Raw genomic sequence first — 24,849 nt, forward strand, 5'->3', positions numbered from 1 at the left:
ATCATTTGTAGCTACTGTTATCAAGCTGGAGAAGTCTCACCTGTATTCCAGCTTGACTGGGGGTTTTTATTTTAATTTTTTGGTTTAATTCTATTTCTTGATGGTTGCTAAAGCTTTTTGTGTTTATATTCAAGGAAGAGGCTAATGTTCAGCACCACCACCCCTTTTTGGTGTTGTAGGATTTTGGTATTAGGATAAAAGCTAACCTCATAAAATCAGAATTTTGTCTTCGATTGTTTTCTAGAATTAGTAGTAATTATTCTTTGAAGATTTGGCAGAGTCAATTTATGTTATTTTCTGTATAAATTAGTGAGACTTAGCTTATTTTCATTTTTAATGATTTTTATCTATGTCTCTATCATAGAAATTTCTTCTTTGATTTTTTTTTAAATTGTGTCTTTAAAATTGTGTGTTTCCTTGTGATTTTACAGCTACTCCTAAATTTAGCACATTTTTATTATTGGAGCTTCCAATAATCAATAGCCTTTCTGAGGGCTATTGGGGAAGTTACATCTGTAATTTCATGCTTTGTGAGAGGACCTGTAGGGAAAGGAGAAAAGGTTGTTCTCTTTGATTCTTCCCAATGGGAAGCCACAGGACTCAGGTGTTCAGTGAGCGCCTTCTTCCAGGCTACTCAGAGAAGGCTTGCCCATAGCGAGCAACAGGTCTGTAGAAAAGGCAATTGCTCTAAAACTCAGAAACTTCAGACAAGGAGTGCTGCAGCTAAGTAACCCTGGGAATGTAAACTTGCTACAGGATGCCCCTGCCTTTGCCCAGCTCTACTCCTAACGCAAAGGTGCATTAGTATTGTATTTTGGGGGAACATTGCCTTTAAAAAACACGGATTATTCAAGTTTTACTTTACTATTGTTTTTAATTACAAAAGGAATCCTGGAGTACAATTCAGCAACACAGGCATTTATAATTGAAAACTTCACTTTCTCCTCTGCCTTTTCTTGCTCTCCTTTCTCTTCTTTATTCTTTTTTTTTTTTTTTTGGTTCCAGCTTTTTGCTGAAGTTACCCGTGTTTCTGTTTACTTATTCAAGTACTCCATGCCTTTCCATAAGAAATCTAAAGAATTTCCAAAGTAAGGCTTGGTTTCCCAAAATCCGTTGTTACATTGTGTAAAGTCCTGGATAATTACTTACCACTTACTACATGCCCTACCTCGAAGCACTTCCTGTCCTCCTTCTCCCCACTCCAAGGTCCCTGCCCAATAACAGAGTGATCCAGTTCTTCAGACATCTTACAGCATCTGGTGAAACTCAGCCAGTTCCCACTAACTTAAACACATCACACCTCTAAGGTTCGGGGATGTTCCTCGTAGAGGGGGCTCAAAAGATTGTAAGTCCCAGGGGTGAGGCTAACATCCAGGAAACTGTCTGCCAGACACAACAGAGCAGTTGCACAGCGATGGTGACAGCACGCACAAACTCTGCTCAGCTCAGATCCCACCATAGACAGGACAGCTGCTGGGAAAGAGGCGGTGGGGGAGGCGGGGGGTCAGTGTTCTTTAATGATGTGAATCTTGTTGGGCTGACCATCCTCCAGGGCAGGCCCCACTCCCAAGAGTCCGTAGGCAACACAAATTGGATTTAAAGGAGAAAAAAGAAAACTCCAAGTTGGGTTGGGTAGAGAGTGAGGGTGAAAAGGGGTGGTTGTAGGAGGGTTGGGGTAGACGGGGAGTATGTTTAAAGCACATCGTGTCAAATTCTCAGAGAGTTAATAAAAATACTGTTTTTAAAAGGGTTCTGATGAACATTTTAGCATCTTGGTTAAACAACCTGTTCTCAGAAGCTGTTGGCTTGTAATTTGAGGTGGACTGTTACTGTGCAGACCACCACTGTGAAATACCTTGGGCCCCTTATTTGGAGGAAGAAGCCTTGTCTAACTTTGCTCCCTTCCCTAGTAGCTGGCCTTTGAAGCTGGAGAGCTTTGAATGGCCAACCCTGGGCTGGAGACATTCCTTTGTTACTTCCCAGCTAAAGGAGTTAGAACATTCCTGTTAGACAAACACGCCTCAGGCTTTAACTAACAGCTCTTCTGTTCCTTAAACACCCACTGGCAGAAGACCAGAAGTGGCTCTATGTGTAGCCGCTGTGGCTCTTGCAAGACCTCCTGCCTGTCTGTCTGCCTTTCAGACCCCAGCTGTGGAGTGTCAAGTAGCTTTTTTTTTTTTAAATCAGTGAAATAGTTGTTAATTATGGCAATGTATACCTCAGTGTGGTTTTTGTGAGGATTGCCTGAGACAATGTAGGGAAAACACTTGGGACAATGCCCCTCCTCTAGTCCCATGCAGGTACAATTGATATGTAGTGATTATGTAGAAAGTATCTATTGACTTAGATATGACAAAGGAATCCAAAAGTCATATAATTGTGCCTTACATGCCCTATGAAAGTATAAGACAACTATTCACTGTACAAGAAGATTTATTGTGAGCTCTGGAAAACAAAAAGGTGAAGAGTTTAGAAATCATTAAATTTCGTGGTGTCTCCAGGCAATGCACTCCTCTGTCTTCCCCCGACTTGATCATGTATACGGCAGTAGTGGATGTAGAATTCCTGGTAGTGGAACTAATAAAGTCAAGCCTAACAGAATACTTACGATAGATAAGCCCTCTCTGAGGCAGCTTGAGTTGAGAGCTGACCTTATACTCATAGCATGGAAGAGTAATTAATATGCTGGTAGTGAAAAGAATTTGCTCACCAAAAGTCTTCCTTAACTTATGTTATCTAAATGTCCTAGTAGGCACAGCAGCTCTTAAAGGACGAATACTTTAACCCATCTCTCTCTCAAGTCTCAACACTTTCTTCTATCTGGTATTTTCTCCATTAAACTAGGATACCTACTGTCTGACAGGAAGCTACTTTCTATATTGCCTTAATCTTCTCTCAGTCTGAACCTGTGGATAATGTCTCTCTTAATAGCACCTTCAATCCCCTGAATTCATCATTTTAATTCACATCCTTTTGCTGCTCACTCAGACCTGAATCACTGGTTTTCTCTGCGGCACCAGGGGAATCCTTGCTTTTGCTGCTGCAGTCACGATTGCTGACACTGGAAACAATTCCCTTGACAGGGTGCGCAGGGCCTTCATTTCCACATTCATGAGCTTGGGGCTCAGCTGGCTCTCAGTCCCACTCTGCAGCCTCTCTACTTGGCCTAGTTATCTTTCTATTGCTGTGGTGCTTGGAAAAGAGAGCACTCGAGGTTTCCCACATGAAATATCCCTCCTTATGATGGCAGAGTGAAGAATTGCCTCGGCATGATGCAAGGGCTGTACTAGCTCATTAAATGGCTCCTTACTTTTGGTAAAAAAATAAATGCACAGCTATGCATCTTTATCTATATTCTTGCTGCTTTCCTGGGTATCTTACTATTTTACCCCTTTGTCATTTAAACAGATGTATGTGTCTCAATGAGAATTTGCAGTAGGTGGTCCCTGGTTTTTGTCTTTGTATAAATGCCTGAGACTATTATTCTAGGAGCTACTGAATCAGACAGGAGCAACAAAGAGTAAGGCTGGGGTGAGGGAGTCAGTAGTGGAGCACTCACCTACCACGTGTATGGCTCTGGGTTCAATCCCCGGCACCCAAAAAGAAAAGAAAACCGAAAGCTTAAAGAAAACTGTTAAGTTTCAAACCTAGAAAAATGCCTGAGGTGCCTATTTAACATATCAGAGCAGACCTGACTGCCAGGTTCTCCTAGCATCCCTCAGTCCCTACCTGTTACTGGGTATAGCTGGCATACCCCACCCTCTACCCTGAACTCTCCAGACCAGGGGCTGGGCTACCCTTCCCCCAGAGGCAATTCCCCTATATGATCCAGACGTTCTGATTACTCTCCCCTCCTGTGCCTTTGGCCTCCTGGCTGTTGCACCTTGTCCCTTCTCTCCCTTCTTCCTCCCGCACCCCACATGGCCCAGCTCAGCTTGGTCATGTTCACTCCAGACTCTCCCAGATATTCCTGCCTCTGGCTACGCTGGTCCACATATCCACAATTAACTTTCTCCTCCACCATACCTAGGAGTAGTCATGTCCTTTCCTTTCCTTTTTACTTCTTTTTTTCATTTAAAAGCACCTCCATTTATTTCCCAAGAGGAGAGGACAAAGAAGTAGAGGACATGAGGAGAGGTCAGAGCCCAGGGAAGAAATGAATGAATGTTGTGTCCAGGATGACGAGGCCCTGGACAACCTTCAAGACTCCTGTGCCTTGGACTGGAGAAGCAGCAGATGAGAGAGATTATTAGAGCTGAAAGGGACCCAAGACAGGAGAGACTTGTAGCAGTGTTGCCAAGGACCACTGGTCCAGACTGTATCTAGGACTAGATGTTCTCTTATAGCCAAAGTCTTGCTTTTCACCCCGTTCTTCACTGGTGTCTAAATACAATACTACTAAAGGGAAGGGATCTACACCACACAACATCAATTCTTTTTTGCCACCTTGTGTAAGTGGTAGGTTCGAGACAGAAATTAGGTTGAATTAGGTTTTATACACAGTTTCTTTTTTTTTTAAATTTTATTAATTACACAGCTTATTTCTTGTTCACTGGGATTCCTTTCCTTTCCTTTCCTTTCCTTTCCTTTCCTTTCCTTTCCTTTCCTTTCCTTTCCTTTCCTTTCCTTTCCTCTCCTCTCCTCTCCTCTCCTCTCCTCTCCTCTCCTCTCCTCTCCTCTCCTCTCCTCTCCTCTCCTCTCCTCTCCTCTCCTCTCCTCTCCTCTCCTCTCCTCTCCTCTCCTCTCCTCTCCTCTCCTCTCCTCTCCTCTCCTCTCCTCTCCTCTCCTCTCCTCTCCTCTCCTCTCCTCTCCTCTCCTCTCTTCTCCTCTCCTCTCTTTTTGGGACAGGAATTGCTGTGGGAATCGCTCTGTATAAATAAAATGCTGATTGGCCAGTAGCCAGGCAGGAAGTATAGGCAGGACAAGCAGAGAAGAGAATTCTGGGAACAGGAAGGCTGAGTCAGGAGATGCTGCCAGCTGCTGCCGTGAGTACCAACATGTAAGATACTGGTAAGCCATGAGCCATGTGGCAAGGTATAGATTTATAGAAATGCATTACTTTATGATAAAAGAACTAGATAACAAGAAGCCTGCCACGGCCATACAGTTTGTAAGCAATATAAGTCTCTGTGTGTTTACCCGGTTGGGTCTGAGTAGCTGCGCAGCTGGTGGGTGAGAGAGATTTGTCCTGACCGTGGCCCAGGCAGGACTGGAGAAAACTTCAGCTACACAGGATCTCCTTATGTAACCCAGCTGGCCTCAATGCTGCTGCTCCAGCCTCCCAAGTGCTGGGCTTACAAGCATGTACTACCACGCCTGATGCACCCACTAGATTCTTAAAAGAAAAAACAATGGTCACATACTTAAGTCTGTGAAAAGCCTGCATATCTGTCTGTGAGCTTCACTTTTTTTTTTTGGTAGAATCTTCCAATTACTAATATAGTTGTTTTTTTGTTTGGGTTTTGGTGTTTTGAGACAGTGTCTCACTATGTTTCCATGGCTGATCTAGAACTTCCTGTGTAAATCAGGGATCTGCCTGCATCTTCCTCCCGGGTGCGATGATTAAAGGTGTGCACATCTGTGTCTGATATTGGTCATATTGCTAATACAAGTGTAGCTGTCCTATGTAACAGTGACTTTCAAATGGGATTCTGCACAAATTTGGTTTGTAGAGATTAAGAGGCAAGTTGGCATGAGTCTGAGCATCCCCTAGACAACCTTCTACAGTATTTCTGCTTTTGCCTATTTCATATGAAGATTATTATAATATTCCCTAAAATAGAAGATTCAGGTTCCAAAGGTCTTAGCTATCCCATGGTGTATATCTATACAGCTAGGACAGTAGGTTTTTTTTCTCTATTTGACTTTGGAGCCGGTTCTGAAAGCAATTCCTAGTATTTCTTTAAAGCCGTGACTGAAGAAGTCTGTGACTTCTTACAAAGGTAACTACTTTGAAGGCAAATTCTCATGCTTACTAAAGAACAAAGTTGCCTCTTTACTTTAGTGTCACATGTCACATTTTCATGGTCACCACAGTTCCAGTGAAACAGGATTAATACTTCTTTCTATTCTTTAAAAATGCAAGGACACAGCTGTAAATTTGTTGTACCTCGGTATGACCAGCTGGAATATTCTTTCAGTGGTTGAGTTTTTCTTTTTTTTTTTAAAGTCTCTGCTTCAGAAAGCATACTGAAAACAGAATCCAATGATACTCAATCTTATATAATAGGATCAGCATGTTGTCTGCCTTTCTAGGTGCAGAATGCTTACAAAGGGACATTAGTTTTCTCCATCATCCTTCAGGCCTATGACCAATGGAAAATGCTATTCCTTTCTTCAGAGACCATTCAGAGCTTCACAAAGGCAAGATCCATGGCGGGGGTCATGATAGAAAGAAACAGTCACTGACCAGATGATGGTCTGTGCTTTACCTTCTTTTCACATCAAAGGCTGGGAACTCTTGGCTTTGGTTTGCTGTTAGCCAGTGGATTCTGTACATGCAGCAGGTGGTTACTACATCTTAGGAGATTCAAAAGCCCATTGTTACCTTTTTATAAAATTTCTCTGAGGGAAACCTGAGATTATAATAAGAAGAACATGGAAATTGGGCTCAAAGGCTTCAAATGACTCAATTAAATATAAAATTATCACCAGATACTCATCATACCCAGATTGAATAATGGAAATCCAGTTTTACTCTCCATAAGCCTGTATTTATATATTGGATAGAAAGAACAAAGAACAAAGAAATGCAGAGAAATCAAAATTTATTAGGAGTTATATGTACATGTCTCTAACTTCCCTAATAGATGATACCATTTAGAAGCGTACACTTTCTTTTACTAACACACATATTATTCCTTTAGAATTCTAAAGTTGTACCATAACAAGGATTTTATATTTTCTCCTTTCAGTGCAAAGTGAATTATTTTAAAAAGTTAATCAACTACTGATATAACCTATGACTCAAAACATACCTTAAGTTCTTAGCATTCCAAAAGTCCATGGATTATATAAAGAAATCCTTCTTTGGCAGCGTCCATACTACTTAGGAAAAAATGAAAATTCTCTAAATAATTTTACCATGTTATTCTACTACCATCTATTAGTTATCTCAATGATCAGGGTAGGAGAAAGACACAAAAGAAGGCAGATTTCTATCTTAAAAAAAAACCTCAGTGTTCTCACAGGTCTTACTATTGTCCCTGTCATAAAAGAAAACAGACATAAACTTCTAACTTTTCAAAAAAGATCATTCATGAATGCTAAAGATTCTTCCACCACTGATGTTTTTCTTCATTATTCAAAGTGATACAGTTTTTTCAGCTACAAAAATCACTAGAGTTGTCCTAAGTATTATGTACTGAGTCATGGAATCTTCCTTTTATCACTCAATTATGACTGCCATATTTAGCCAGTAAAGATCCAAGACACAGACTTAAATTTGAATTTCAGATAAAAAGCAAATACTTTTTCATATAAATATGTCTCATGCAATATTTAGTATCCCTGTTCTATTTGGAAACACTATTGGCTACCAAATTCTCTCTCTGCTTTTACTGAAGTATCTTCCTTTTCTAAAACCACTCCCTCAATCCCAGCATTCCTGTAGCGTCCTCCTTATAGCAGATCCTAGTCATCCTACCAATATCCCAATAAATTACAGATTGCTTTCCTCTTTACTCTCTGTCCTATGCATGTCATTATTAGAATAAGTGTTTTTTTAATCATGCCGTTTCCCATATTAAAAAACTCTAAATAATTTTTAAAGGCATAGTTCTATTTTGTTTAAAATATTTCAGAGCATAATGAAATAATAAAGAGTCCAAATTATTTTTATAAAGCAATTAGTGATTATAGAAGTTATAAATATGGTTTCCCAATAAACCTCTCAATATTGGACACAAAATATTACCAAATAGAATTCAATGCCATCCTTAAAATTGTAAATTGAATGAGACCCCACAAAACTGAAAAGCTTCTGTATGGTAAAAGATACCATCATTCAGACAAAGAAGCAGGTTACAGAATAGAAAAACATTTTTATCAACTATACATCTAATAGTGGGCTAATATCATATACATATTAAACTTAAAAAACCTGGACATCAAGAAAACAAACAATCCAATTAAAAAATCAAGTACATATCTAAACAGAGAATTCTCAATAGAGGAAACTCAAATGGTTGAGAAACACTTAGAGAAATGTTCAACATCTTTCGCCATCAGTAAAATGCAAATCAAAACTACTTTGAGGAAGCTGGAGAGATGGCTCAGCAGCTAAGAGCACTGGCTGCTCTAGGACCCAAGTTCAATTCCCAGAAACCACATGGAAATTCACAACTGTCTGTAATTCCAGTTCCAGGAGATCTGATATCCTCATACAGACACACATGCAGGCAAAACACCAATGCATATAAAATAAAGTAAATAAAAAAACTACTTTGAGATTCCATCTTACACCTTTCAGAATGGCTAAGATCATTAACACATGTGACAGCTCATGCTGTAGAGAATGTGGAAAGAGGGGAACATTACCCCATTGCTGGTGGGAGTGAAAACTTGTACAGCCACTATGGAAATCAGTATTGTGTTTCCACAAGGAAGCTGGGAATAGATCTACCTCAATATACAGCTATACTATTCTTGGGCATATATCCGAAGGACTTTACACACTACCACAGAGACATTTGCTCAACCATGTTCATTGTTTCTCTATTCATAATAGTCAGAAACTGGAAATTGTCTAGATGTCCATCAATGGATGAATGGATAAAGAAAATGTGGTTCATTTATACAATGAAATATAATTCAGCTGTCTAAAAAATGAGATGTTCATGTAAATGCATGGACCAAGAAAAAAGTCATCCTGAGACAGGTAACCCAGACTTAAAACAACAAATATTGTATGTATTCACTTATATATGGATATTAGCCGTTAACTCTTCAATAAGCAGGCTATAATCCATATAACAACAGAAGTTAGGTATAGAGTAAGGAACTGGGGGAAAGATTGGATCACCCTAGAAAGGGGAAATGGAATAGACAGTTATGGATGGATGGGATAGGGGGAGACTGGAATGGAAGGATCAAAAAGGGGTGGGGATGATGGAGGGAATATAGCAAGGACCATTTATTTATAGATATGATTTAACACCCAGAAAGACAGTGGTACATGACTATAATTCCAGCACTTAGGAGAAGAGTCAGTATGGTTATGGGAAGTTCAAGGCCAGGCAGGGCTACATAGCCAGACTTTATTTAAAAGACAAATACCCCCAAACAAACCCCATAAACACACAAACAGGAAAAAAAGAAGAGAATAAAAAGGCTGGATGCCACTAGAAATAAGGTAGTTCAGGAAGTCATCAGTCATACAATTAATTTGTGGGGGAAAAAAGCTTTCCTGTGACTAAAATTCAGCAGGAAACAAGAGCAAGGAGTTTTTGCTTTATTATTTATTACTGCATTTCCTTAGATACCCACTAAGTTTCTGTTGCTTGATTATGTGAAAAGAAATAATTTTCTTGTAGGTTAAGGAATAATAATGTGTCCTGATGTGATGAACTGACATCAAGCTGAGGCTCAATCCAAGTTATTTCCTTCCTTTGGAAAGCTCTCACTTCATGCTTACTCCTAGATTGGAATTAAACTCTGAAATAAGGCCCTGGTAGGACCTGCAATACATCTCTGATGACCTTTCTTGGGGCCTGTGGATGAATGAACTGGTAAGAGCATGGCCAGGATTGGAGCAGTTCTTAAAAAGAGGAAAGAATACATGGCGCAGAGTGAAAGAAGCTGTGATCGCTTCAGCATCTCAGCTGGTTCCAGCCTTTCTTGTTCTATAGGTACACAGTATAGTAAAGATTTGGGTACTTAACTGATGTCCAGGGAGTACTAGCAGCCTTTCCTGGCTTAGGACCATGCTTGTCAGATCTTTTCTGGTTCAAGATCCACCCAATAAACAATCACACCAGGCTCATTAGCTACAAACTGCTCCTCTAGAACGTTTTTATTTAAAGATTCTACTAAACCAGAGAAAACCTTTACTATATTTCAGTCCATACATTTTGGCAAATAATTTGGGTAGTTTATTAGGTATCAACAAGGACCAGGCCCACTTTTTGGGATGAAGTATTCTGCATAGATTTAAGCATATTGTTTTCTTCCTTTTCTTTTCTGATTTCTCCCTCTCTCATGCTCTTCCACTCTATTTCTCTCCTCTTTAATCTCGAGTTTCTTTTTGATGAATATGGCCTTGAAACATTTATAAACTTGAAAGAAGCGATATGGTTGATTAATTAAGATGCATTCTGAAAACAAGGCTTTCTGGTTTCAAAAGAATCCTGGCAGTTTGACACACCAAGACACAGTATAAGAAGAATAATTTAAACACCCATGCTTCCAAACGCCCCTCCCTCCAGCATACCTTTTTCAATCCCTTCCTGTGGCCTGAATGCCCATAGAAGCTACTTAAGAATGAGATCATTCTAACTCAACTAGCAGGGAATGAAAAGAACAACAGAAATGTATTTTACAGTTGGCTGATCATTCAAAGTCATCCCACCTTAAAACGTCAGCTAATAACATGGTAGGAGGTAGAGATTTTTAAGTGCTTAGACTTTATTATTAGGCTTTGCTGTAATTACTACTCTATTTCAACAAAGTAAGCCAAAATATATTATATAATCAGTCTTATTTGAAGACTGAATTTCTGCCACTCTTATCCTAGCCAGACACTGGATTCATAATGTCCAAAATCATAGGAACAATTAGTTCTCAAATAGTGCTTTCTCAATTGAGTCCTGACCTTTAGTTCTTTTGTGGTCTCTGAAGCTGTACTAACCTTTGAATATATTTAAAAATCAATAATCTTTGGGTGTAATTAATACCACATTTATAAACAGATAGAAAGCTGAAAGAATAGATTGCTTTGGAAAAGACGTAATTGGAAGAGACATAATGGTTTATAGATTCTAAAATATAAGAAACTAGGTGTTCTAGCTGGTCCTGTACCTGCAAGAGAGAGAAGCATCCAGGATGGTAGTTTTGGTTACATTTTCTTAGCAGTTACAATTTCCTAGGCACTGTTGCCAGGATATTACACTAATCATACTCATAACTCACAACTACCATGTCAGAAATTTCACTTGTTACCTTAAATTTTCACACAAGGAAAAATCATAAAGAGGTTAAATGATTGTGTATTCAAATAGCAGCAGAAATAGAACTTTATCCTATGTTGAATGACTAGAAAGCTCAAGTGCATAACTCTTTTGAGTATTTTTTGTTAGCATATATTCATTATACATATTCATTAATATGGGTTTCATAATAACATTTTCATGCATGTGTGTTTTGCTCATATTTACTCTCCATTACCCTTCTTTTTCCCCTTCCATTCCTGATAATCCTCTCCTCTTCCAAAGCAATTCCTGTCCCTTGCACTTTTCATGTCTTTCTGTGATCCAATAAGTTTCCTTAGGGTTGCTACAGGATCATGGGTAAGGGGTTATTACAGAAGCTCGGGCTATTCTCTCCACCATCAATCATTAATTGCCTATATCCTTATAGAAGAGTGAGACCTCAAGAGCTCCCTCCCTCTCCATTACAGATTGTTGATGGGCCTAATAATTTGGTGCTGATCTTGTGCATGTATTGATAACTGCTATGAGTTCAATAGTACAATAGCTGCGTTGTGTCCAGAAGATATTGTACCACAACACTCTACTCCTTTTTTCCATCCCTTATATTCATTCTTAATTCTTTTAAAATGTTCTCTGAGCCTTGGAAGGGGTAATATAGACGTCCCATTTGTAAACAAACATTCTGTGGTCACTTATTCTCAGCACGATGACTAGTTATGAGTCTCTGTGGTAATTTCCACACACTGCAAAATTAAGCTTCTCTCACCAAAGCTGACAGCAACACTAATCTGTTGGGTACAAACATAAATATTTAGAAGGAAACTCAACAAGCACATCATGTCTATCTAGCAGAACAATAGTTTATCTTCCCCACTAGGGCCTATGACCTCCCCAGCTTTGGGCTTTTAACCACTGGCACAGTACCAGATGTGAATCCTCTCTCTGTCTCTCTGTCTCTCTGTCTCTCTGTCTCTCTGTCTCTCTGTCTCTCTGTCTCTCTCTCTCTCGTGTGGTGTGTGTGTGTGTGTGTGTGTGTGTGTGTGTGTGTGTGTCAGGTGGAGGCTGTGGTCTGAAAGAGGTTGTTCACACCCAATACATATTTGTCTCTATTGCACTAGTGGGCACATCTACCTTGCAAGTTGGTAGTGGAGCAAGCAGGGTCCTGCACTAAGTAAGACTAATTTCAGTAATTCTTCCCCACCAGGCTGTTTGGTGCCTTCCAGCACTACAAGGGCTAGCCTGCAGCAAAGATGCTTTCTTCTCGGTTCCATTTAGATTTCTTTATGTCCTGCTACCAGAATGTATAGTATCTTCAGCAATAGGGTTTTATTATCCAGTTCTGCTGGGTAACCAACAGCAGCAATTGCCTGTATTGTTTTGGGAGCCTCAGGATCCTGCCTAACTAACCTATAGGGAAGTAGCCCACCCAGGGCACTAGTATTTTCATTTACTAACCTATGGATTCAGTGAATAACTTTATCCACCCTCATAGTGTTCAAACTCATAACTCTTAGGCAATTATTACAAACAATATAAAGTCAATTATGTTCTTGGGTAGAAATAAAAACCAGTAATGAATAACCACACCAAATCGCAAATGCAATGTGTGTCTAGAGACACAGAGCTAAACTCATTCTCTGGCAAGAACTTATTTCATCATCTTATAACAAATATTTTTAAAGGAGAGAAACACAGATTTTTTGGAACTTAAATTTCCCTCTGAAAGCTAAACAAATGTTGGATAATGACTTAATCCATTTGGGGTGCTATAACAAAGTATTTTGATGAGTAATTAAAAATAGACACAAACCCAGACATTGATTGCTCATGGATGTGAATGAAGGCTGGAGGTCTAAGACTGCACTGGCAGGTTCAATGATCACTTTCATAGGTGGTACCTTCTGCGTCCTCACATCGTAGAAGGGCAAGTGAGCTCCCCTAGGCCTCTTTAACAAAGCCACTAATCCCACAGTCACAACCAATTCACTTCCAAAAGGCCTTACCTCTTAATACTATCTTATTGAGTATCAAATTCCAACAGGTAGATTTTTGGGTGCATCAACATTCAGGGCATAAAATATAGCATGTTTACTGAGGAAGAGAACGTATCTGGCTTGGGCAGGGAATTGGTTATTGGTGTCCTTCCTATAAATGAGAATCCTTGGAGAAAGGAGAAGGGAAGGGTGGAAAGCAAAATAAGAAGAAGAGTAAATTGAGCAGAGCTGAGCTGTAGGAACCGGAAATCCTGATGGAATTCTGCTGTGATTGTGGACCACCTGGATTTGGAGTTAGGCTGTGAGGTATGCGCTGTGAAATTCAGACATGGGATGGGATCTTTCAGGCCCCCAAGCATGGATCAACTAGCTGGAAAATAACCAGATTTTGCAAATTTAAGGGAGAAATAAGGAAATCAAGATTCTCAGATAGTAGAGGCCAAATGTTTATCATATGATGTGGAAAAGGAGGACTTTTTGTGCTTAGCTTGTATTATTGAGGGTGAAGGGGGCTAGGAGGCTGTTATCCTGCTATTTTGTATTCATTAGGTTTGAGAGAGCTCTTGATATTCCTGTCTTTTAGTGGGGGCTACTTACCTTTTTATCTCTTCTAAGCTGTTTATCCAATCTGTTGGCCAGAGTCTGGCAATAGAGGCTCTTTAAGCATGCACACTAAGAGGCAGCATATTTCAGTGATGAAGAGCGTGGGTTGATGTCAAAGACCTAATGATTGTCATGGTTACCTAGTCATTTACATGGCTAACAAGTGATGCTTGAGAAGCATCACATTGCCTGAGTCTTGGGAATCCTTGTTCTATCGACATTTTTATAGATGCAATTTGTTTTTTGCAATGTAGTGTAGTTCATCTTATTCTCTAAAGCACTAGATATATGCCTTTTAATTATAAGAAGAAGCCTCATGAACAGCATGTAATAAAATGAATTACAGGAACAAATTTCCACATGAAGGGCTTTCCACAGTAATGTAATATTGACATTAGCAAGGACTCAAGGACCTGGTAATATCACCTGACTCTCATTCTCATGCTATGTCTATTAGAGTACCATTGATCTTTGTGATTGTGTAAGACATTAATATTCCAATATCCAAACACAACACAGACATCCTAGTCCTGTGAATGTCCTAAAAGAACAGAAAATCATCTCAATTCTACAGGATGTAGATGAGGATGTTTTCCCAACCAAGTCCATTAGACAATGTGCTGTTAATTACAGCAATGGTACTGATATCTCTAATGTAGACGAGGGTAGTTCTTTCCTTTTGGTTGTTATGCTTCTGTTATTGTCTGTGCTGTGGTTTAGCTAATTGTTTGAAAAAATGAACTGTTAATGTACAAGGAAGCATTTAGGCTAACACTTAATTAAGCAAAGCGCTTACTACATGCCAGACAGTGAACTTGGTGCTTTTATTTTTGTTTCCTATCAATTAACTGAGCAATGTTTATGTTTTCCTCTTTCAGTGTCTACACATAGTTAAAGAAAATTTGAATGTCTGTGTACACCCTGGTTCATTGCTCATTAGAAAATATCTTTTATTGCTTTGTTTTTCCTTGTGCTAATGATATGTATACATCAAGAAACATTTACAAATTTGATTAGAATATTTATTTGGAATCCATAGTGAGAATGACTGACAGCCTGAATATCACAGAATAGGCATGCAGGGAGGAGATGTAGGAAGGAGGAGGAAAGAAGTGGGGGAGTAGTTAGTGCTCTAACTTGCAGACAGAACTTTCCAGAATTGTGTGTGGGGCACAGAAAGCACACTGGCATCAGTTGATATCTACAGAATTTTCTCCATGCGAGTCAGTTAGGTCTCTAGTCAGCTAGTGAATGCTTTCCGCGCTTCCTCCTCTCTCCCTTTCCAGTCATCTTCCTCTCCTTCTTCCTGTCTATTTCTCTTCAGTCCATTTCTAAAACACACACTAGTTGTGTTAGCAACAACTGCCAAAGTTTGCCCAGAGCAGGCAGGGAACTGTCTCAATCCTATGGAGTCTTCACCCTCACCAAAAGGGACTCTATTGATGTGGCTTTTTTTCTGATTATGTTATTAGTGATTATTGAGAAAAAATTGTTATGAGTCAGAAAAATAAACAGAAGATAGAAATTACTTAGAATTCTATAGTTATAGGGTATTTTTGAAGACAAGGTCCTACATTGTAGCCCAGGCTATCCTTGAATTTGTGGCAGTCCTCCTGTCTCACTCTATTGAGTGCTGAGCTACAGGTGTGAGCCACTGTGCCCAATCGAAGTCCTTGTAAAAAATCAAGTATTGTAGAATTTTATATCTTCAAAGGAACTGTCCTGAATTTCCCTTAGTTGTCAAGCCAGTGGAATTATTTCCCCTCTCTAACTTAGAGTCCATATCTTTGGAAATTTTATTTGTAGACACACTATACACTCTTTAAAAATGACATTAAGTTTGCTATGATATTGTGTTTCCTAGAAAAGCCAGAGAAACTACACCCATGAAGCCTCATCAATATGACTGCCTAAACAAGACCTGAATGACGATACCACCAACAGACATGCTAACACAGAAGGGGGAAATTTCGTGGGAGCTCAACCCTAAACAAAGAGCTACAGGCCACCAAGGAATGCTGGAAACAGAGAGAAACAGTCTTCCCTACAGGAGAGCACACTAATTGGTTATCCAATAATACACAGTCAGCCCCGAAATCATAGACATACAAATAACATATGGACTGAGAAGGTTGCATTTATATATTTAGGAGTGTGTGTGTGTGTGTGTGTGTGTGTGTGTGTGTGTGTGTGTACAATTAAAGAAACAGAGTCCATGAACTTGAGAAGTACATGGAAAAGGTGGGAGGAAAACAAAACTTCGCAGGAAATTTGTATTTTAGTTTTCTTAGTTCTAGCCTATGCTTATAATATTTGCATACCAGTTTCCATTCAGAAATGAACTGTGAATTATTTCACATCAATAAATATATCACATCATTTTATGAATCACTCAGTATTTGATAAGATCTCCAAATTGTGAAAGGTTAACTAGCTTCTTTCTGGTTGGAAGTTACACATGCTTGTTGCAAATATTCAAATGATACAAAATTATTTAAGATATGTTTTAAAAATTGAGCAGATATATTTTAGACAGGTCATCTTCAAACCCTTCAGAGATCTACAGAATATGGCATTTAAAATGCTTTAACTTAGAAATATTTTTAACTTTAACTTAGAAATAATAACTTAGAAAATTTTTCTTTTTTGAAACATGTCGGCTCCTGGCAGTACCAATCTACTTCAGAGAAAATATGGGCATTGAAGAAACTGCGTATGGAGTTAACTTTCATGGTGGCAAAAGTTAGCCACTGGACAACAAAGTATCCTTGAATCAACAGGACAAAATGGACAGACAGGACATGAAACAAAGGACTACTGATTCTTGCCAAAACAAGTGTGGTTATGGCTTTATCAAAAGGCATCTTCTGAGGCCAGGACAATATGGCACCATCCCTGAGGTGGCCTTCACAATTCGGAAAAGGTACAGTGCCCTTTTCTTCGAAGGCAGCTGAACAAACAGTGGGCCGATGGCTTCTGATGTGCAATGGAACAGCAGCTGAAACAGTTATTCTTGAAGAGTAACTAAGCTCACGCCTCTCAATAGTAGACTGGCATTTGATAGAGGGATGTGGAGAAGAACGGGATGCTGAGATGAAGCCGTATATACACAGTCAAGAAGAATCGACAGCTGAATTAAAAAACCATCAACAATTTCCAGAATTTAAAATCCTGAATTTGACACTAGTGGAATTCAGGTGTTTCTGGTACATGGACTGCTCTCACCCAATGTGAGGTTGAACTGTTGACCTTGTGTACATCCTACTTCACAAATGAGTCTGTCAGATACGCTAAGCCTATAGGCTGAAGATGATGCCCCAGCACTGCAGAGAAACCTCAGGTGACTGTCCAGGCAGCTGGCTGTTTCTGTCAACTCACAAATTTTTTGGAAGTTGCTTGCATGCACTTCCTGTTTTTATTTTTGTTAGGTAATATTATTTCCTTCTTGGGTCTCTGAGGGAGTTGAAGATTAGTTAGTTATAGTTGAAGGTTAGTTAGTTATAGTTGAAGATTAATTCAGATAGAAAGTGAATTAGATACATTTTGGACTTACCAAAATAGGATAGATAATGAAATTATTTTCTCTGAATTTGTCAAATAAAAATGGACTAGACATTGTTTAGACATTTATTACTTGTATATATTGTATATAGTTATTGTACTTTTGTATATAGTTTTTCTTTTGTTAGTTATAACCTTTTTCTTTTTTTTCTTTTTATTAAAATAGAAAAGGGGAAATATGGTGGTATTTTACTTGTACTGAAATGTGATTTTAATTGTATGTTAATAAATAAAGTTGCCTGGGGGTCAGAGCTATTAGAGCCATAGCAAGAGCATGGCGATGGTGGCGCACGCCTTTAATCCCAGCACTTGGTAGACAGAACTAGGTAGATCTCTGTGTGTAAAAAGATACAGTCAACATTGGAGACACACGCCTTTAATCTCAATACCAAAGAGGACCTGGAGGGCTGTACATACAGGCAGTGACGAGGCAGTCATGTGTTTGGGTTTACAACCAATGAGAAGGCAGAACAGCTAGACTATATAAAGACATACACACAGGAAGTAGGTCCCTTTTCGGAGAACTCTCTTGGCTGAAGCAGGAAGGGTAAGGCTCTTAGTTCTGACCTCTTGGCTTTCTTCTCTGAATCGGCTCTGTGTTTCTTATTTAATAAGACAGTTGGTTACATCTACACTAGGAAGTAAAAGTTCCATGTTTCTCTATGTTCTGTGAAGACAGTTAATGGTGTCTATTCTTCCAGGATTTTTTTTGCAAAATATGGGATCACATCAGTTATATTGTTTACAACTTGTATTGAGCAATACAACAACAAGGTATAACGGCTGATGCCTAGAATCCTAGCTCTTGGTAAGCAGAGGCAAAAATATCATCACAGTTTTGAAGCCAACTTGATTGAGATTCAGGTCAGCCAGGGCTATATAGTGAGGTCTGTTTAAAAACCAAATGATACCAAACCTAACTTACCAACCAACCAAACAAGAATCCAACCACAGATAGATTTTCATGGCAGTACATATATTTTTACCTAATTTCCTTTAAACTATTCAGAGAATTATACTGAGGGAACGTATATTCATTTTTGATGTGGAGGATTGATGCCAGGGATATATGCATGCTAGGTATACTGGCTAGTTTTATGTAAACTGGAAACAAGGTAGAGCCATTTGAGAAGAAACCTCATTTGAGAAAATGACCCCACCAGATTGGCTGGTGAGTAAGCCTGTAGTATATTCTCTTGATTGATGATTGATGTGAGAAGGCTCAGATCATGGTGGGTGGTGCTACCCCTAGGCAGGTGACCCTGTACGACATAAGAAAACAGATTGAGAGTTCTAGTATCATGTCTGCCTACATGCCACCATGCTTCCCATCATGACAATAATGTACTAAACCTCTGAACTGTAAGCCAGCCCCAATTAAATGTCTCCTTATAAGAGTTGCCATAGTCATGGTGTCTCTTCACAGCAATAGAAACCCTAACTAAGACACTGAACTGTACTTCTAGCCTCGTGAAAGTATACTTTTTCATGTAAACAACCAGCAATGAATTTATTTTAGGCTCTTTTAAAATAGTTTGCCTCTAGAAATCATGAAAAATGGACATTTTAATATATACATTTTAGTTGTGTGTGTCATCATTTTTGTATGATAAATTTATAGATGTGAAATTGCTGTCTCCAGTAACACATGCATTGTCTATTGTAATACATATTATGAAAAATTCCTTGAAAAGGTGAAGCTATGTGTAATCACACAGAGGGTGTAGGAGAATGACAGTTTTTCCACTCCCTTTGCATCACTATATATCATCAACATCTTTAAAATATTTTTGAGCTTCAATATTGTAAAACATATTTAAGTTTTGTTCTCATTTCCTTACCTAGAGTCTCTGAAGCCTTGGAATCCTCAGAATGTTAAGTATCTTTTGTATATTGACTAGATGACTTGTGGCTGAGGTCCTCTATATGGCTAAAGGATAAGGCCTGGTTACTAGAAAGGCCTGGTATAGAACATTGAACCACATTTTCCAACTGGAAGGAGGGGAGAGGAGCTGAAATTTGATTGATCACCAGGATCCATTTTTAATCAATCATGAATATTGAGTCCATAATTTTAAAAAAATGACAGACTTTAGTGAGTTTTCCAATAGCTGATCAAATGGAGTTCCCAGATGGTGGATTACCTGGGGAGGGCAAGGAAGCACTATATTTCTTCTCACATACCTAGTCCTATGAATATCTTTTGTGTTAGACTTTTGTCACCGTGAAAAAAATACTGGAATAAATCAGTTTAATTGAGGAAAGATTTGTTTTAGCTTATGACTTAAGAGGTTTCAATCCATCATGGCAAAGAACATGTCAGGGCAAAGCAACTCACATCATGGTGGCCAGAGAAGGCAGGGATGCTGTGGAATGTCCTTCTGCACACTGTGAACGTGTGTTGCTCTCATTGGTTGATAATAAAGCAGTTTTGGCCAATGGTGAGGCAAGATAAGGTTAGGCTGTACAATCAAACTGAGGACAGAAATGAAGAAGGGTGAAGTCAGGGCAGACTCCAGCCAGCTGCCACATGTAGAATATGAGATAACAAACCACGAGCCCCATGGCAAAGCATAGATAAGAAATATGGGTTAATTTAAATATAAGAGCTGATTAATAATAAGCCTGAGCCATCAAGCCAAGCATTTTTAAATAATACAAGCCTCTGAGTGATTATTTGGAAGTGGCTGCGGGATGGGGTGGGATAGAGAAAAGCCTCCATTTACACAGGGAGGCAAGAGAGAAAGGGAGAGAGGAAAGGAGACAGCTGCAAAGAGGGAAGGATGAAGGGAGACGTGAAGGGAGGGAGGGAAGGAGGGAGAAGGAGAGAGAGAATATGAATATGTGCGTATGTGCTAGCTTCATTTCCTTTTACTCCTTTTATTCTATCCAGACCCTCAAAGAATTGCATGATATTACTCACATTTGAGGCTTGCCTTCTACCCCTTAATTTAATATTTCTGGAAATACTCTAACAAATACACCAAGACATATGATTACTAATTGTCTTTCATTCAATCAAATTGGCTGTCAAGATAACATCACATCTTCCATCTGACCATCTGTGACATCTGTGTCCTTTGCATTATTTTTTTTATAAATGACTAGTAAGTGTAATTAAGTGTTTCTCTGAGTTCTGTGAGCCACTTTAGTAAATTAATTGCCAAGGAGATTGTCATAACCTCCAATTTGTAATTGGTCATTCACAAGCCATGGTCTGTACTTGGGTTTCTAATGTGAGGATAATGGTGTGGGATTAAAGCCTCAACATCTGGCATCTGATGCTACCTCTAGTCAGGAGTGTATTGAATTTGAGGACACTCAGGTGGGGGTGTCTGTTGCACAACAGACTTGTTTTGGGTGGGGAAAATCTTCATACATTTTGTTAACAAGAACTCACAAAAGTATTGTGTGTTATGTAGAACAATTGGAAAAACAGACTTTGGTTTTTCCTTTATATCACAGACAGCCCCTTCTCCCATTAAAATCAGTCATGTAAACTGTGAGATGGAATTTAGCTTCTCTCTTCTCTCATTTTTGCTGGTGTTGTTGGCTGTGGTGGTGATTGTGGTTTTGTCATATATGCAACTGCCTAGAACTTTCTCTTAACTTTTTATGATGCCTTGCTGCGCTTAATGTGCAGTGATCAATCCCTCCTTAAATTAAAGCACATGTCAAAATAAGGAGGTTAGGGATTTAAAGAGATGAAGTTCTTAGTTTTACACACACACACACACACACACACACACACACACACACCATGTTCTATTTTCTTAACATAAAATTTTAAGTGGAATTGCTATGATTTTGTAGAATCAATTTCTAAGTGAATTTTCATTAATTCTAGGTTGAGAGCATACATGTATCTTAAATCCAAACATCTTATTTTTATTCCCCAAGCTTCCAGATTCTCTGAGTTTCAAGCTTGATATTTTGATATTAAACAGACTATTTTACACCTTAACTCAAGATGTTCCCAAACCCAATTCATCATCTCTGCTTTCTCCTATTCTTCAACCTGTCCCCCGCCTTCCTTATCTCAGTGAAGAGCTGGCAGTGTCATCTATTTTTATAAGGCAGAAATTATGACTCCTATCTCACAGTCACCTTCATATCCAGTTTATTCCAAGGCTCACTGATTCTATCTCATGAATCTGCTTGCTCTTTTCAGCCTTCATTACTATCACATTAGTGTGAAAGAACAACCTTTCTTAACCAAATCACTGTAAAGGCCTACTCACTGGGTTTTTAAAAGAGTTTGATTGCTTTTTAAAAAGTAATTGCTATTTATTATGTCAGCATATGAAATACCATTTAAACTATATTACTATCCATATCTTCACACAGAAAGTCTATTTCACACATGCTTAGAATTTAGGCTTGCTTTACTTTTTGATTCATAGAAGTTCAATATTTTATTTAACCTTTGCCCTTTTGTACTATTTCACCCTTTTTATTACTGTTTTCATATTTTTAAATTAAACTGGGGACACTGACTAGAGAAATAGCTCAGCAGTTAAGAGCACTTGTTGCTATTTCAGAGGACCCCAGGGTCTGTTTCCACAACCCACACGGTGGCTCACAATCGTCTTGAACTCAAGTTCCAGGGCTTTTGGCGCCCTCTTCTGAACTCTCATGATATCAGGCACATACATGTTGCACATACATACATGTAGGCAAAACTTTCACACATGTGAAGTAAAATAAACCGAAAAATATTTCTGTTTAGCAGACAAAGAAATGGTTTCCATTGTGATGTTTTAATACATATATCAAATTTTATCTTGGTCTTACTCTCCTCTCACCACTTATGTCCCTCAGGTCTGTTTTCCCCCTTTCTGTTCCCCCTTTCCTCCACAAGTAGTTCTCCCTCTGTTTTCTTTCTTTTTAAACTTGATTATTTGTATTTTATGTACATTGGTGTTTTGCTTACATGTATGTCTGTGTGAGGTGTTGGATCTCCTGGAAATGGAGTTACAAACAGTTGTGAGCTGCCATGTGGTTGCTGGAAGAATTGAACCCTGGTCCTCTGGATGAACAGCCAGTGCTCTCAACCACTGAGCCATCTCTACAGACCCTCCCTCTGTTTTCATAACGTTTATATTCTATTACTCTCTCATGGGTTTTTCCTCTCCTCCCTTGCTCCCTCGCTCCTCCTTTTAGAACTCTTCCTTTCCCTTATACTCTTTCCATCTCTCTCTCTCTCTCTCTCTCTCTCTCTCTCTCTCTCTCTCTCTCTCTCTCTCTCTCTCTCACACACACACACACACACACACACACAAGGTTTCAGTTCTGTCGTTGTGATAAAATAGCCCAGTAACAATCAATTTAGCTCACAGTTCCTGGTTACAGTCTATTATTTCAGGGAAGTCAAGGTAGCAGGTACTCAAAGCTGCTAGTTACATCAAATCTATGGTAAAGAGCAGAGAGAAATCAAGTCATGCATGTTCTTTTGCTTGCTAGCTTGTGCTCAGCTCCATCACTCCACTCTCACGTAGTTCAGGACTGTCTGCCTAGGAAATGGTACCAACCAAAGTAGGCTGGATCTTCCCATACCAACTAAAGATAATCCCCCACAGACATGCCACAGGCCAACCCAATGGAGAAAATCCTTCATTGACACTCTTTCCAGGTTATGTGAAGTTGACAATTAAAGCTAATCACTGTGTGTGTGTGTGTGTGTGTGTGTGTGTGTGTGTGTGTGTGTGTGTGTGTGTGTTCACATTAGGTTCCACTTAATGCCTTTCTGAGTTTGACTTATTTCATTTAACACAATTATCTCCAGTTTTGTTCATTTTCCCTCTGTACAAATGTCATGATTTCATTTTTCTTCACCAATGAGTACAACTCAATTGTGTGATGGCACATTTTCTCATCTATTTAGCTATGGGTGGGCATCTAGACTGGTTCTGTGGTACGTTAACTTAGCCTTTTAGGTGTATGCCCAGAAATGGTATAGATGGATTATGAGGAACCTCCATACTGCATTTATAGTGGCTATTTCAGTTTGCATTCTTTCCAACAGACTCTTCACAGAAGTGTCTTCTTTCCCTATATTCTTGGCAACATTTGCTATTATTATTTACTTTGATAGCCATGTTGATTGGGGTGAAATTAAATATCAAAAATATGTTGCACAATTTTTCAAATATTTATTTACAGTGTATGTTTATTCCTTTGAGAATTGTCTATTAATGGGCCCATTTATTCACAGGATGATTTTTGTATTTAGTATTTACAGTTTATTTTTTAAATGATTTATTTATATTTATGTGCATTGTTGTGATGGCATCAGAATCTCTAGAACTGGACTTAGAGACAGTTTTGAACTGCCATGTGGGTGCTAGGAATTAACCTGAGTCCTCTGGAAGGGCAGCCAATGCTCTTAACTGTTGAGCCACCTCTCTAGCCTCTAGAGTTCTTTAAAGCTGCTAAATATTAATATCTATATCTATATCTATATATCTCCTATTCTGTAGGCACACCTGGGCTACTTTTAGGATTTAAAACTGGCTATGCTCTGTTTTATGCTCATGTCAGCCCTCTCCATCAGTAAGCCAATTTCTTCAAATACTTTATCTCTTTGTTCTTATTTAAAAACCATCTGTAAAAACATTATCAACCAATAAGTCAATCAAATTTGCTCTATTATTGTTTCTGAATGTGCCTTAAAAAATCACATAGCTGCAATATTTGGTCTCAAAATTTGGTAGCACCCAGTGTTTCTTCTGCATTTTACTATTGCCTTTTTAAAGATATTGTTGGATTGACTAAATCAGACTTTCTCCACTTTTCTCAAAACTGAGACCTTGTCTACCTTTTCATCCTTAGTAATAAACTCTTCATCTTTGATTTGGATCCCTCTCTCTCCTACCTCCTGTAACATCCCCCCCCCCAATTTAGTTTCAACTCTATTCTAACTCTTTTCATATAAAACTTTAATATAACCAATTTGCTCTCATTAAAAAGGCAAAACCCCAATGAAATAAACAAGCTCTCCATTGACCTTACACCCTCCTCCAGCTCTTGTCCTGTTCCTCGTCTGCTCTTTGCAGACAAACCACCAGCAAGACTTGCATATAATCTCTAATTCCACTTGCTCGCCAGCCCTTCTTGGCCATCTGCTTTTTGTCACCAGCTGCCCTATAAAATTACCAACACCAAGGTCATAAGTGACCTAATTGTTGCTGAATCAAATAGTAATGCCTTATCTTTATACTTAAATGATTTCTTCCTAGCATTCAGTTACCTTTCAACTCTCTAAATGTTAGAAGAGAAATTAAAAATTCTTACTTAAAATCTAAACACTTAATAGATAGTTCATTTCAATTTTCAGAGAAAAATAGAAGATGTAAGGAAAGTTCTTTTTATTTCAGAAAAATAAATAAATCCAACTCTTTGTAGATGTTCAAAGAATTCATTTTTCCTTTAATGGAGTTTGCAAATTAAACATATTAAACAATAATTCATTTGTATTTATTTCATCATGTCTAAAATATTGTGCTCTAGCATATGACTCATTTTATTTTGTCAAATTTAAGTAA

General features: G+C 38.7%; 1 pseudogene; it reads left to right on the plus strand.

The window, feature by feature from the left end:
• LOC131900113 (large ribosomal subunit protein eL8-like) overlaps positions 1 to 24,849 on the plus strand; it is a 59,612-nt pseudogene that overhangs the window by 33,750 nt on the left and 1,013 nt on the right.

The sequence above is a fragment of the Peromyscus eremicus genome, chromosome X, assembly GCF_949786415.1.
Source record: "Peromyscus eremicus chromosome X, PerEre_H2_v1, whole genome shotgun sequence".
NCBI classification, from domain to species: Eukaryota; Metazoa; Chordata; class Mammalia; order Rodentia; family Cricetidae; genus Peromyscus; species Peromyscus eremicus.